We start from the raw sequence: 15831 nt of genomic DNA on the forward strand, positions 1-15831 counted from the left end.
ATGTGGAATTTAGGTGTTCCCCACATTTGACCAGTTGCTTTTAGCCATTTAGGAATAGGCAGAACATACTGAGTTTGGAACAAATTTGTATCTGAGCCATCAGATGTACAAAAATAATTGAATCAATTTCATTTCCACAATGCTGTCTGTACCTTAAATGAAATGCATTAGTATTTGAGCTAGAGGCCCCAGTTATATATGTCCTTTCATAGGCAAGGGGCTGAAACATTTAGGATAATCACAATGTTATGAATATTTCACCACTATATAATGGTGGAATTGTTCAATTTTACACATAAAATCACTGAAGGAGGGGTTAAACCTGAGAGCCCAGGTTCCTATTCATAGAATCATTGTAAATGCTTTGCTACATCATCACTTGGCATCAGCAGCTCATTTTCATATTGTTTTGAAGCTATCTTGATATTCAAAACTGAGTTCACAGGCAAAAAAGTGGATGAGACCCAGAGAAAAGGTCAAACAATCATTTTTTTTCTTGTTTTCTGTGCAACCATGTCTTTTAAAAAAAATCGATGTATTTTTCACACCTACACTGAAACATTTTTTGTCAGTAATGTGAACTTTGGGCTATTAAAATCATTATTTATATTTTATGTATGTATGTATCCTTTTATTTCAGACCAATAGCAGCTAGTCCCAAAATGGCAGCCTTCAAGTGTTCCTCAAAGAGTTTGGTTTTGCAAATGAAAAAGACCTTTTTGAAACCCTTTCTTGTCACTTTTTTGTTTCTTGCAGATAAGCCTGGCTGCAACTCAGGGGTGGCCTCATCTTCCCCACCCTGGGCTGGTCTCTGGTTCTATCATGTTGTCACTGCCGGTTGTTACATTGACTTCTCCCAAGATGAATCTTCCTTCCAAATGCCATTTCTCCACATGAACCTTGTGATCTGGATGTGTACACTGGTTCTCTTTAGGTGATTGTCTTTGAAGTTCAGCGAAGCTGCTTATTCTCCCGTGGATTCCTGTCCCAAGCTACCTCTATCAACCCTCCCTCTCCAGCCAGACTTTTCTGTTTGTCTCCTCCCCTCCCTGTCTGCTCTTGAAAGTTCTGCAGTTCACTAATTGATGGTCCATTAAATTTGCCTGTCTGGAATGACCCCCTGCCAGTACTTGACCAATTTCATGTTTCAATCTGGATTTTTTTTTTATGGTATAATGCCTGTGTTTATTGAAAGAGTTTTACCTAAAAAGCCAACATTTGATTTGATTACAATAGTGAAGAAACACTGGTCCTTCTTTCAAAATTAAGCAACTTTTAGAAGTGCCATTTTATTTATTTCATTTAAAAAATAATAATCTATGCAGCACTTCAAGAAACAGCTATATGGTGTTGTATATTATAAACTGGTGACATTCTACTATTAAATTATGTACAACATTTTCATTTTTTATGCTTCTTGAGGTGGTAATGAGAAGAAAAAAGTTTTTTAAAAAAGTGTGCCTTGCTGTATTTCTTATACCATTTATTAAAAAGCTGCTTTCACGGTAAAATTATGTTGGTTTGAAAGGAGGAAATAGCAAGGTTAAGATGTGTGAATAATTTCTGTATATATGTATAACCAAGTACAAACATTGATGTATAATGACAGTATAAAATGCTTTCATGTTTGTGATGTCTAGTGATGTGGAAAATATAAGCCTTAAATCCATTAGATTGCATGGTAATTAAAATTGGCATAATAAACACAGATTGTTGGGGGAAAAGGAAAATTAGTGATCTCTTCTACCTGTGTTCCTTACCAAATTGTTGCATCTGGTTTTGAAAAAAATATAGCATGTTGCAGCTTCCCAAATATCTATATTGCTTAGGAGGCTTAAATTTACTAAAACTAGAGATTAGACATGAAGACTTTACAGTTTATAAAATCTTTCTGGTCACCATAAAGATCTTGGAACAGCAAATGATTCAAGACTAGTTCCCCTAAACCAATAAAGATTTAGATTAGATTTTTTAATTTCTGCTTATTAATGGTTTGATGTTGGATTTCAGGATACGTTGTATGTCTTAATTTATTTTAGATAATTCTTTTGGATGGGTTTGATAGAAAGATGGTAGAAAAGTTTAGAAAATTTGACTATTTATAGATTTCAAGTATATTTATTTTGTGTAAAAGAAATTAGCAAAGAAATATTCCGTTTAGTTTTTACTGACTCTTGTTAAATGCCATTTTTAATTTATATCGTTAACACCTACTAAAGTGCCTGACACATAGTAGGTATTCAATACAAATTTGCTGAATTGAAGTATTGAATTAGGTACTATGGATGACATCTATCCTTTCATTTTGGGAAACCTACACTAAGACATGCACACAACTAGAGAAAGGTATAATGCAGTAGTACACAATCACATACAATATATGATCAATTTGTATCAGATTTCAAAAAGGGAAAGAAAGTTATGGGTTCATGTAGTTACGGGGATGACAATCATTCATTGAACAGATAGTGCAGAAACACTTTTTATCTGCAAGCCACTCTTCTAGATTCAGAGGATGCAATAATTAACAAATAGACAAAGGCCCTGCCCTCAGGGGGCTTACTTACATTAGGGACAAAGTGAACACAGAAATGGCATGCAGTCCTTGGTGCAGAAGACTTCTAGAGGTGAGGAAGAGAGTGGATTTGGTGAAAGAGGCATAAAAGGAGAAGCAGCAGTGAGGGACAAGGAGAAAGGAAAAGGGTTAGGTGAGAGCAGAAAGTTAGACAATAGAATATTGTGAAGCTTTATTGCAGGGGTAATAGGAGAAAAGGTAAATTGTGAGGACTTAATGAGGGGTCTTTTAAAAAGTTAGGTTGAAGCTTTTGTGTGTAACATGGTAAGTAGTAAGGACACTTTGTAGAGTCTTTGGTTTGCACCTGATTATATTTATCATTAGGACCACACCAAGAACATTCAAACAATGTTTATAATTCTATCACTTTAATAACTGTGTATTTTTAGGCCCCTTCTAATCTCCATACATATTTTTAAATAGATGAATCATTCTAGGATTTTTAGTATGTAGTAATTTGTTCAAAAGGGGTTTTAGGTAGACATCTAGTTGCAGTGTTCAATAGGATTACAGGGGGAAGATTTTATAGATAATTGTCTAGTTAGGAGGCAGCTGGAAAAAATAAGCTAGGTTATGATGATGACAGAGTACACAAGGATAGTGGCCCAGGATGCAGAGAAAGGGCAAATTCTAGAGTCTTTGAAATACCTAAGAGCATTCTAGACCTCTGTTGGGATACGGTATTATTTTATATGCTGAGACTACCTAAATTTTCCTTGGGTAGTAACTAATGTGAAGTCTGAAACTATTGGTAAAACAGTCAAAGAGCAAACTGACAATGTTCTATTTATTGTTTTATGCTCATAGAAGACCTTAAAGTATTGAAATTATTTATTATTTGCTTAGTATTAACACCAAATTTGTAGAATGATTTTCAGGTTTATTGAACAATGCCTTTTCAGGCTGGAAGAGATAGAATAGCCTCAATCTCTCACCCTATGTAGGTGCTACCTCCCCAATTACCCTTAAAAAACTGTGTCTACACACTTCTAGTGACAGTGGTTCATTATCTGTTAAGGCAAACCATTCCACTGTTGGGCAGGTCTCTGTTAGAAAGTTCTTTCTTAAGTTGATAAAATCTGCATATTCCCCCCCCCACCGCGTACCCTCCCCTCACCTATAATTTTGCTCACTGGTCCTAGTTCTGTCTTACGGAGCAGCTCAGAGTGTTTCTACTTCCTCTTTCTCATGGCAACCCTGATGGTGACTGAAACCAGTTTCTCATCCACTCCCAACCACTATTTGCTCAACTTCTCTTCCTGTGTTATGATTTTCAGATCCATTTCAACCTGAGTGAATGTTAACAGACAGAATTCTTGCAATTGAGGAACTGTCTTCATCAACATACTTGTAGAAAAGTATCTGAACATTTAAGTGCTAAGTTTTCTCTAAAAATATATTCAAGATATATGTTTATTCTATTATTGTAAGTTTCAATAAATAAATAAATAATCCACCACTTCATTCAGTGGCCCAGTTCAGTGCCGAAGTCATCTTGAATCTTTTCCTTATATCAAATCCAAACTTAACCTGTTTCCATATAATGGAGGGCACCCCCTCCATTTGTTTATTTGTTTATTCATTTATCATTCAGTCATTCAACACATATACGGCTACCTGTGTGAGGCACTATCTTTGGCATTAGACATACAAAGGCAATTAAAACATGGTCTCTGCCTGCAAAGGTTTACAGTTTTTCTTCTGAAAGTGCCTTTCATGTCCTTGAACAGAGTGATTGTGACTTTTCTCCAAATTAAATGATGGCCTTGTTTACTTTGTTTCTTATCTAGTTTCTCTACATTTTCAAAAATCTAGTGAGCAAAATAGTATGCAAAATGATCTGACTACTATAAGAAGTAAACACATTTTAATTATAGAAAAAAAGGATTTTTCAGATTTCTGGTTACTTAATAAATATGCATCTTATACCACAACAGAACAATCTAAATTTAGTAGTTTGGAGAACCTAAGTTTTACTATTTTGTTGTGTTTGGTTCATTCAGCTTAGATATTACTGTTCTATAATTCCTGGGAAAAAAACTAGATGAAAATATCAAAACAGAATGAAATGACCCAGCTATTTCTTACAAGTCAAATTGTTTTATTTTCTAAATGAAGTTGGAATTATTTTAGAATTTTAAAGAATAACTGGATTTTCAAATATATAATTCTTATATTTTAAGTATAACTTGAACCAAACTAAATTTACAGATATACCTCTTTTTTGCTACATAATTCCTTTTCAAATTTTTATTTTGAAACATTTCAGACCTATATAAAAGTTAAAAGAGTAGAACAGTGACATTTGATACTCATCACTTAGATTCATTTATTGTTACTATTTTGCCACATTTACTTCATCTTTTTCTACTCATATTTTCTGTGTGATTAAATCATTTGAAATTAAATTATAGGGTATAATACTTCATCTGTAAATACTTCAGTGTATAGCACCTGAGAACAAGGGCATTCTTCTGTAAGTCTACAATGCCATCTTCACACTCAAAAAATGTAACATTGATACAATAATATTATCTGATAGTTCACATTCAAATTTCTCTGAATGCCCAGATAATGTCCTATTACAGTTGTTTCTGTTTTAATCCAACATCCAAACAAAGATCACATACTGCTTTCAGTTTCCATGTCTTTTTGTTATCCTGAACAGTTTCCCTGTGCCTGTATTCTCTTTCTTTGGTCTTGCATAATATTGACAGTTCTGAAGAGTTCAGGCCAGTTTTACAGAATGATCCACAATCTGGATGGATCCAGTTGTTTTGTCATTAAACTCAGGGTAAACTTTTTTGTCAAGTAAAGTACGTAGGTGGCTTTGTATTCAACAATCAGTCTTTAATGAAGAATGAATTAATCACTGACATTCTTGATGTGTCTTAAAGTTCACAACTTACTCCAACAGCTCATGCTTCATTAGATGAAAGTCTGGGATCAGCAAACTATGGCCCATGGGCCAAATTCATCCCACGACCTATTTTTGTTTGACCTGTAAGCTTAGAGTGATTTTTACATTTTTAAGTGGTAGAAAAAAGTCAAAAGAACACTTCATGATGTGTGAAAATTATATGAAATTGAAATTCTGGTGTTCATTAATAAAGTTTTATTGGAACACGGCCACACACATTTGTTTACATATTGTCTATAGCTGCCTTTTCACTATAACTACAGAGTTATGTAGTTGTGACAAAAACCATATGACCTGAAAAGTCTAAAATATTTATTATCTGGCCCATTACAGGAAAAGTTTTCTGATCCCTGGTCTATGATATTCTAAATTCTGGCACGTTTTCTTAAAAATAGATAGATTTCCATTTGCAAAGTAAATGTAACATATAAACATTTACAATAGTTATTTTTTTACTTTCTGGATTTTATTGCATTCTCAACTTTTTTCATATTAGAAAAAGTATGCTTTGTTTCATAAACTTAAAGATTGTTCCACATCCACTGTTTGTTTAAGGATTTATATTTAGTTCACTAACTCTTACTTCCTGGCTTTGATTGATTTAGTGGGTTAGTCAATTATAGACTAAATAATTAGTTCAATCAAAGCCATCAGAAAAATTGACACAACTTAAACTCACTTCAGTGTAACTGGAATTCTTTCTTTAAATGTTTTTCTAAAGTAGTCTGAGAAATTAAATCCAGGCCAATTCACAGATTTTTTTCAAATTTATTTTACAATCCAAACAAAGGTAAAGTCATAATCAAAAGGCCATATTTCCTGACTACTGCTCATAAATAAAAATATGAATTTACCAAGGAAATAAGTATTCGCCACAGACCTTGCTGTGGCCATAGGTGGACACTCTGATTGGATAGAAGATGTTCAAAAGGCACAGTCCTTTTTTTCCCCTAATTCACCTTTGGCAGCACTGCCACATGCCTAGGAAGTGAACACTCAAGGAAGCCTTTTGGCCACTTCTTTAAAAGCAATCACATATCTTCCATATAGCAATGGCCTTTTAATTCAAGACTTGCCACGTTTGCATTTCTGGAGTAAAATAATAAAATGATGTGTGGGGGTCATAAGATTTCTTTGGAAAAGGCACTTTGGCCAATGCCTTAAGACCATTCCAACACTTGATTAATGGGTTCTCATGAAAACAGAAATTATGCAGGGCTTATTTGTCCTTGCATTTTAAAGTAAATCAGCGCTTACATAAAGCAACTTTTCTCAGTCTCTTTTTTGTTGCAACACATGGAACTTGGAAGGTATTTGCATGTGTGAGACTGTCTTAGTCTGTCTTTTCAGTCTGCTATAACAAAATACCTTAAACTGTGTAATTTATGAAGAACAGAATTTACTGCTCAAAGTTCTGGGACCTGGGAATTCCAAGATCAAAGCTCCAGCAGATTCAGTGTCTGATGAGGGCTTCCTCTCTGGTTCATCGATGGTGACTCCTTGCATGGCGTCCTCCCATGGTGGAAGGGGCCATGAACAAGCTCTCTTGGGCATCTTTTGTAAAGGAACTAATTCCATTCATGAGGACTCTGCCTTCACAACTTAATCACCTCCCAAAGGCCCCACCTCTTAATACTATCACATTGGGAATTAGGTTTCCACATATGAATTTTGGGGGACACAAACATTCATACCATAGTAGAGATACTTCCAGGCTTTTGCCAAACATTAGTAAACAAATTCCAGTGCAGGGAAGACTCTGCCCCCATCTCTTCTACTCAAACAGTGTCTCAGTGTAGCTGGTGATGGGTGTGACATTGCTCTAAGGTTAACTCTGAATCCAATCATCTAATTGGTACTTAAACAAAAAAATACTCCTAAATTTTGGTACTCTATTATTGGTTACCAACCCCCAGAGACATCATCTTGAAGAACCTCTTATACTGAGGCTTACACCCTTTTGCTTCAAATGAGGTGCCCCGAAACCTGGGAAAGTCTCCCAAAGAACAAGATAATCAATACTGCCGTGCATGTATGTACAACCCCAGATAATGCACAATCATGAAGAATTTGAGCTTTCTGACAAGTATGTTCTGTGCTAGTATAAAAGCAGAGTCATAGAATAATGGAACAGAATAGAGAACCCAGAAATAAATCATATAGCTATGACCAACTGATCTTTGACAAAGCAGATAACATACACTTGGGGAAAGAAAGCCCTTTCAATAAATGGTCCTGGGAAAATTGGATAGCCACATGTACAAGAATGAAACAGGACTCCTATCTCTCACTATATACAAAAATTAATTCAAGATGGATAAAAGACTTAAATGTAAGCCATGAAACCACAAAAATTCTAGAAGAAAACATAGGAAAAACTCTTCTAGACATCAGCCTAGGCAAAGAATTTATGACTAAGACCCCAAACCAAATACAGCAACAATAAAAACAAATATATGAGCCTTAATTAAATTAAAAAGCATAGCAAAGGAAATAATCAACAGAATGAATAGACAACCTACAGAATGGGAGAAAATATTCTCAAACTATACATCTGGCAAAGGACTAATATCCAGAAGCTACAAAGAACTCAAACAAATCGGCAAGAAAAAAGCAACCCATTAAAAAGTGGGCAAAAGACATTAATAGAATTGTTTCAAAAGAAGATAGACAAATGGCCAACAAACATGAAAAAAATGCTCAGCATCACTAATCACTAGGAGAATGCAAATTAAAACTACAATGAGTTATCACCTTACCCCTATTAGAATGGACATTATTAAAAAGTCACAAAACAATAGATGTTGGTATGGATGCAGAGAGAAAAAAATGCTTATACACTGTTGGTGGGACTGCAAATTAGTACAACCTCTATAGAAAACAGTATGGAGGTTTCTCAAAGAAATAATTGTAGACCTATTATTTGATCCAGCAATCCTGCTGCTGGGTATCTACCCAAAGGAAAAGAAATCATTTTAATAAAAAGATACTTGCACTCGAATGTTTTTGGTAGCACAATTCACAATTGCAAAGATGTGGAATCAACATCAATTCACGAATGGATAAAGAAAATGTGGTGTGTGTATGTACACACACATACACACACACACATCATGGAGTACTACTCAGCCATAAACAGGAATTAAATAATGTCTTTTGCAGCAACTTGGATGAAACTGGAGAAAACCAAACACCGTATGTTCTCACTAACAAGTGGAAGCTAAACAATGGGTACACATGGGCACCAAGAGATGTAAATGAAATTGGAAACTGGGAAGGGTGAAGGGTGGAGGGGTGAGGGATAAAAACTTACCTATTGGGTACAATGAACACTATTCTGGTGATGGGCACACCAAAAGCCCTGACTTAAGCATTATGGGAGGTATCCATGTAACAAAAACATTTGTACCTCCTTAATGTTTTGAAACTTGAAGTGAATTCAAAAAAACAAATGTAAAATGCAACAGAACTTGGCCTGAAATTTACATTGGAAAAATGGCCAGTCTTGATGATGTGGCCCAGGTAGCTTCACCCACTGTTAACTACAGAGTTGTACAATAATGGAACATCGAGATTTTCCAAATGTACACAAAGCCTATTGGGTCTCTGCCTTTATAGCTGCCATGTTTGTCAACTTTATAGACTATACCATTGCTCTTTCTCCCTTCTTACTCATTTTATGTGTTGAAATCTGACTAGTGTCACCAGATGTAAATTTGGTATTTTTTCCACACCAGGAAGATACATAATAATGGATTTTAATTTAATATTAATATATACATGATTTAATAAGAAACAATGCTAAAATGATTAAAATATTTCTTTGTCCTTACACCTTACCTGCCAGTAAAAAAAAAAAACAAATCCCAATTCTGTAAACAAATGGGCCATTACAAACATAAAACAAATATTCAGCAAAATTTATTCAAGGACTTAAAATGATTGAAGGCATTAGGAACATAAAAATACATAAGATCTTCTTTTAAATCCCAATATTCCCTAACCACTGGTTTATAAAAAATACTCTAAGGTTTATAGAATTAGTCTGGTTCTATTAGTTGATCAAGTTACTTACACTAAGTCAGCAATTCAAACCAAATAATTCCTTTTGTGTGTGTTTGCTTGCTTACAAATATGTTTCATTCATTTTAAAGTGTCTTTTTATATAGAAAGCCAAGTTGCTGAAATTTATATTGTCATTAAGATTGTGTGAAAACCAAATCAGTCTTCATATTTGTGCTCTCATCCCTGCCAATCTCAATGACTAATGATGTTTACGGCAAGGTTTTGTAAGTGAAAACTCCTTAACTTTTCAGAAAACAATTCTACTTTTACATGTACACTCTTTGCCTCTTTTCTAAATACTTCCATCCATGTTCTAAGTTCTGAATATTCTCTTCTAATTTACCAATGATATCTTTCCATGCAAACTATATTTAAAAATACTTTTTAGAAAGTAAAATTACTAATCATTTACAGGTTAAGGCATTTTCTATGGGAGTGAAATAATGCTTTAATGGGCAAATTGAAAAAAAAAGATAAAACAGATTTTGACTGATTCAAAATGATTGAACAACAGATTATTCTTACCAACCTAAGGGTCTGGTTATTTAACTCATATGTGACTTCCTGGCAACTCAAACATTTTTAAACAAAACTTAATCTTTGAAACTCAGCATTGCCATATGGTTACCAATTATTGTTTATTATCAGAAATGAATAAGTTATGGGAAATCAGGTTAAATAAGTAAACATACTCTGGATATTGTTTAAAATCAATCTAACAATAATGAAATAAATCACTATCACTTGAGTGCTTACTGTATGCCAGGTACTGTGCTAAGCACTCTATGGACTCAATTTAATCCTCACAATACTATATGATTGGTGATACCCATTCTATATAAGGAAATTGTGGACTAGAGAGGTAGATTAGTTTTTCTTTCCCTTTCATAAAAACAGAGTATGGAGGAACAAAAAGCTGGTTTCTTAAAGGATATTTGCTGCCTATAAAATAAGGATTTAAAGTAGACCTCCTTTATCCATGGTTTCATTTCCTGCAGTTTGTTACCCCCCAGTCAACTGTGGTCCAAAAATATTAAATGGAAAATTTCAGACATATGCAATTCATAAGTTTTATATTTCATGCCCTTCTGCATAGCATGATGAAATCTCACACCGTTCTTAGTAACATGATGAAATCTTGGAAGCACCATTCTGCCCTGCCCAGCAGGGAAGTGAATCCTCCCTTGGTCCAACATCTTCAGGCTGCAAATGCCACCTGCCCACTAGCCTACTCATCACTTAGCAGTCTTCTGGGCTATCAGATCCACTTTGGCAATACTACAGTGCTTTTGTTCAAGTTACCCTTATTTTACTCAATAATGTACCCAAAGCACAAGAGTAGTCATGCTGGCAATTTGGATAGGCCAAAAAGCAGCTATAAAGTGCTTCTTTTATAAGCACCTGAATTTGGTTTGTTAGGATTTTGTTGAGAATTTTTGCATCTATATTCATAAGGGATATTGGTCTGTAGTTTTCTCTTTTTGTTGCATCCTTTCCTGGTTTTGGTGTCAGGATGATGTTGGTTTCATAAAATGTGTTGGAGAGGATTTCTTTCTTCTCAATGTTGTGTAATAATTTCTGCAGGCTAGGTATCAGTTCTTCTTTGTAGGTCTGATAAAGTTCGGATGTGAAACCATCTGGTCTGGGACTTTTCTTTTTAGGAAGGTTTTTTTTATTGCTGCTTCAATTTTGGTACTTGATACTGGTCTGTTCAGGAATGCCTAGAGAGGCTGTGTGTTTCTAAGAATTTGTCCATTTCTCCATGTTTTCAGGTTTATGTGCATAGAGGTTTTTATAGTATTCATAGATGATATTTTGTATTTCTGTGGTATCAGTTCTAATTTCTCTTCTTTCATTCCTGATTGAGCTTATTAGAGTCCTTTCTTTTCTGCTTCTCATTAATCTAGCAAAAGACTTGTCAGTTTTGTTTATTTTTTCAAATAACCAACTTTTTGTTTTATTAATCTTCCATATAGTTTTTTTTATTATCAGTTTCATTTAGTTCTGCTCTAATCTTTGTTATTTCTTTTCTTCTGCTGGGTTTGCTCATTCTTTTCCAGTTATTTGAGATGATTCATTAGATTGTTTATTTGTGACCTTTCTGTCTTTTGGATGTAGGCATTTATGTATATAAATTTTCCTCTCAGGACTGCTTTAGCTGTGTCCCACAGATTTTGATAACTTGTGTCTCCTTTATCATTTGGTTTAAAGAATCTTGATTTCCATCTTAATTTCCTCTTAATATAATAACCATTCAGCAGAAGGTTATTTACTTTCCGTGACTTTGTGTAGAGATGAGAGACAGAGCAATGGCCAACAAACATGAAAAAAATGCTCAACATCTCTAATCATCAGGGAAACGCAAATCAAAACCACAATGAGATATCACTTAACTCCAGTGAGAATGGCTTTTATAAAAAAGTCCCAAAACAATAAATATTGGCAGGATTGCAGAGAGATAGGAACACTCATACACTGCTGGTGGAACTGCAAACTAGTACAACCTCTGTAGAAAGTAATACAGAGATACCTCAAAGAGCTAAAAGTAGAACTACCACTTTATCCAGCAATCCCATTACTGGGCATCCATCCAAAGGAAAAAAAAAGACATTCTATAAAAAAGACATCTGCACTAGATGTTTGTGTCAGCACAGTTCACAATTGCAAATATGTGGAAACAACCTAAGTGCCCATGAATACATGAGTGGATTAATAGAACATGGTATATGTATACATGGTGTTCTAGTCAGCCACAAAAAACAATGGTGATCTAGCACCTCTTATATTATCCTGGATAGAGCTGGAGCCTATTCTACTAAATGAAGTATCACAAGAATGGAAAAACAAGCATCGCATGTACTCACCATCAAATTGGTATAAACTGATCAACTCTTATGTGCACATATAGTAGTGATATTCATCAGGTGTTGGGCAGGTGGGAAGGGGAGGAGGGGATGGGTATGTTCACACCTAATGGGTGTGGTGCGCACCATCTAGGGGATGGACACACTTGAAGCTCTGACCCGGGTGGGGTAAGGGCAATATAGGTTACCTAAACATTTGTCATTTGTACCCCTGTATTATGCTGAAATAAAAACTAACTAAATAAGGCCAGGCGCAGTGGCTCACGCCTGTAATCCTAGCACTCTGGGAGGCCGAGGTGGGCGGATCGTTTGAGCTCAGGAGTTCGAGACCAGCCTGAGCAAGAGCGAGACCCCATCTCTACTAAAAATAGAAAGAAATTATATGGACAGCTAAAAATATATATATAGAAAAAATTAGCCGGGCATGGTGGTGCATGCCTGTAGTCCCAGCTACTCGGGAGGCTGAGACAGGAGGATCGCTTGAGCTCAGGAGTTTGAGGTTGCTGTGAGCTAGGCTAACGCCACGGCACTCACTCTAGCCTGGGCAACAGAGTGAGACTCTGTCTCAAAAAAAAAAAAAAAAACCTAACTAAATAAAGTGCTTCCTTTAAGTGAAGAGGTGAAAGTTACCAACTTAAGGAAAGAAAACAAATCGAATACTGAAGTTGCTACTATCTACGGTAAGAACAAATTTTCTATCCATGAAATTGTGAAGAAGGAAAAAGAAATTCATGCTTGTTTTTCTGTGGCAAACTATCTGTCACCACAGTGCCTAATAACTTTTATTACAGTATAGTGTAATGTTTTCCATTTTATTATTAGTTATTGTTATTAATATCATAATGTACCTAATTTATAAATTAAACTTTATCTTGGGGCATGTATGTATAGGAAAAACAGTATATATAGAGTTTGGTACTATGTGACCCCCAGGCATCCACTGTGGGTCTTGGAACTTATCCTTCGTGAATAAGGGGAATCTCCCATATTGTACAGTGTTCACTTAATATCCACATATGTGTTGCTAAATTTCATGCCTGTATTAAATACCTAGTGAAAATATAACTCATGCTAAAACTGAAGAAAAGACTTTCATTTTAAAAAGTATTCCTTATAAAAATTCTATAGGAAGAAATGATAGCTAAATTAGCACTTGAAAAAGGCCAAAGAAAATTATATACTGTATATAATTATGCCTCATTATGACCTCTGCACATTTTCCAGAAAAGTTAGACATTAAAAACACACACAACAGGAACACCTTAAAGGTCAGAGCCTGATGAAAGAAAAATGCAATAGTTAATTATGAAGGACGAGATTAATGTTCCAGTAGGAACATACATTTTTGTCATTACATTTTGCTTAAGAAATACTTTAAAATATGCAATTTCCCATCTTTGTATTTGTTTGATATTGGAAAGAAGTAGTGGAGAGTTACAATTTTATAAAGTATAAGTATAAATTAAATTTCAATTTAATGAAATAAAAATGTGGGCTTTGCTATGATTCCTAGCACCCTTTAGGTGGTTTTCTTCACATGGGTGTTTCTTCCCAAAAGTATTCTAGCTTTAAATGTAAATACTGAAGTCTCAGTCACCAAAAAATTTATCTCAAAATTTCCATTATTTTTAAGAAATATTTTTCTAAGATAGCAGAGTTCATGGATCATGTTTGTTGGACTCTATCCACTAGCAACAGACCTACTATAAACATTGAAAATAACAACAAATGACAACTGTTCTTAAACTTTTTATTTGAAAATAATTTCAGATTTATAAAATATCACAAAAATAAAAATAGTACACTCTACATTTACCTATTGTCACTATTTTACCCCATTTGCTTTATTATTTACTATCTCAGTTTATCTATCTATCCATCTGGTTTTAATTTGTCTGAACCACTTGGAGCTAAGTTGCATACACTGTGGCCATTTACTCCTAAATACTTCATTGTATCTTCCCTAATAGGGATGTAGCTATATTCTCTCACGTATACCATAGTATAGTTATGGTTGTAAATTTCCACCAATGCAATATTTTTATCTAATCTACCTTTCACATTTGAATTTTGTCAGTTTTCCTAGTAATAACCGTTATAGAGAATTTCCCCCTTTCAGTACATGATTTAGGTATTGAATTTAGGTGTCATATTTCTTTAGCCTTCTTTAATCCAGAAACATTTCCCCAGCTTATCTTTGTCTTTTTATGACATTGACAATTTTGAAGAATAGACCTCCCTTTTTTTTTTTACTAGATTATTCCTCAGTTGTTTGTCTGATCTTTCCTCATAATTAGATTGAAATGATGCATTCTCAGTATAGGTGATGGTTTTTTTCTTCTCAGGGTATCATTATCTGGAGAAACACATCTGCCCTCTGTGAGTAAAGTTAATTTTGATCATTTTGTGGAGAACACTTTTTATTTTTAGTTATTTATTTTATTTTATCTTATTTTTTTAGAGACATGGTATTACTCTGTTGCCTAGGCTGGAGTGCAGTAGTCCAATCATAGCTCAATGGAGCTTCAAACTCCTAGGGTGAAGCGATCCTCCCACCTCAGCCTCCCAAAGTGCTGGTATTATAGGTGTAAGCCACCACACCTGGCCAAGAAACACTTTAAAACTGTAGCCCCCAACCCCAGTCCTCGGCCCAGTACTGGTCCCTGTCCTGTTAGGAAACGGACCACTATCACTGCCTGATCTCTGCATCCCCCCACCCTACAACACTCCACCCCTATACTCAGTCTGTGGAAAAATTGTCTTCCATGAAACTGGTCCCTGGTGCCCAAAAGGTTGGGGGCTGTTGCTTTAAAACCATGCAAATTCTCTGCCCCTCTTCAAAGTTTCTCCTATATTTAACATCCATTGATAACTCTTATTTAATTAATCCTTACTAAATGGTTGCAAAATTATGATTTTCCAACTCTAACATTCTGTCCACACTTACCAGTTTGCCCTTGGTACTCTACAGCAAGATCCCTCCCTTCACCCCATATTTATTTATTTATCATAGACATGAACTTATGAATTCATTTTCCCGCAATTATTTATAATTCATTACTCTACTTAAATTTTTTTGGTGCTCAAATTGTCCCAGATTTGTCCAGTGGGAGCCTCTTCAATTTGACTCTTATATCATTATGACATCTTTTCAGCAATTCCTTACTTTCTGGTATAACAAAGTGTTCCAGCCTTATCTTGTACCCATGTGTTCCAACTACCTTGGTTCTTTTTAGTAGGCAATAGCATTAGAGACTGAGATTTGAGTGCTAGGTGTGGTTATTGCTACTGGGTTATCTTTGTTTCTTGACCTTTTCAGCCAACAGAGCTAGGAAACACATGAATGTCTATACACATTAATGTATACATACATAAGATTATGTATGCAAAAAGGCATATTCACACAC

The 15831-nt window shown here is 34.9% G+C and overlaps 1 protein-coding gene across 1 annotated transcript in view; it reads left to right on the plus strand.

The window, feature by feature from the left end:
- The window catches only part of AKAP6 (A-kinase anchoring protein 6), a 354014-nt gene extending 353200 nt beyond the window's left edge, over positions 1–814 (plus strand). The window contains exon 13 of the mRNA XM_069464086.1: positions 757–814. The gene's annotated coding sequence lies outside the window, so the exon portion shown is untranslated. The remainder of the gene's footprint in view (positions 1–756) is intronic.
- Positions 815–15831: the final 15017 nt, after the last annotated feature.

The sequence above is a fragment of the Eulemur rufifrons genome, chromosome 2 (assembly GCF_041146395.1).
Source record: "Eulemur rufifrons isolate Redbay chromosome 2, OSU_ERuf_1, whole genome shotgun sequence".
In the NCBI taxonomy this organism is placed as follows: Eukaryota; Metazoa; Chordata; class Mammalia; order Primates; family Lemuridae; genus Eulemur; species Eulemur rufifrons.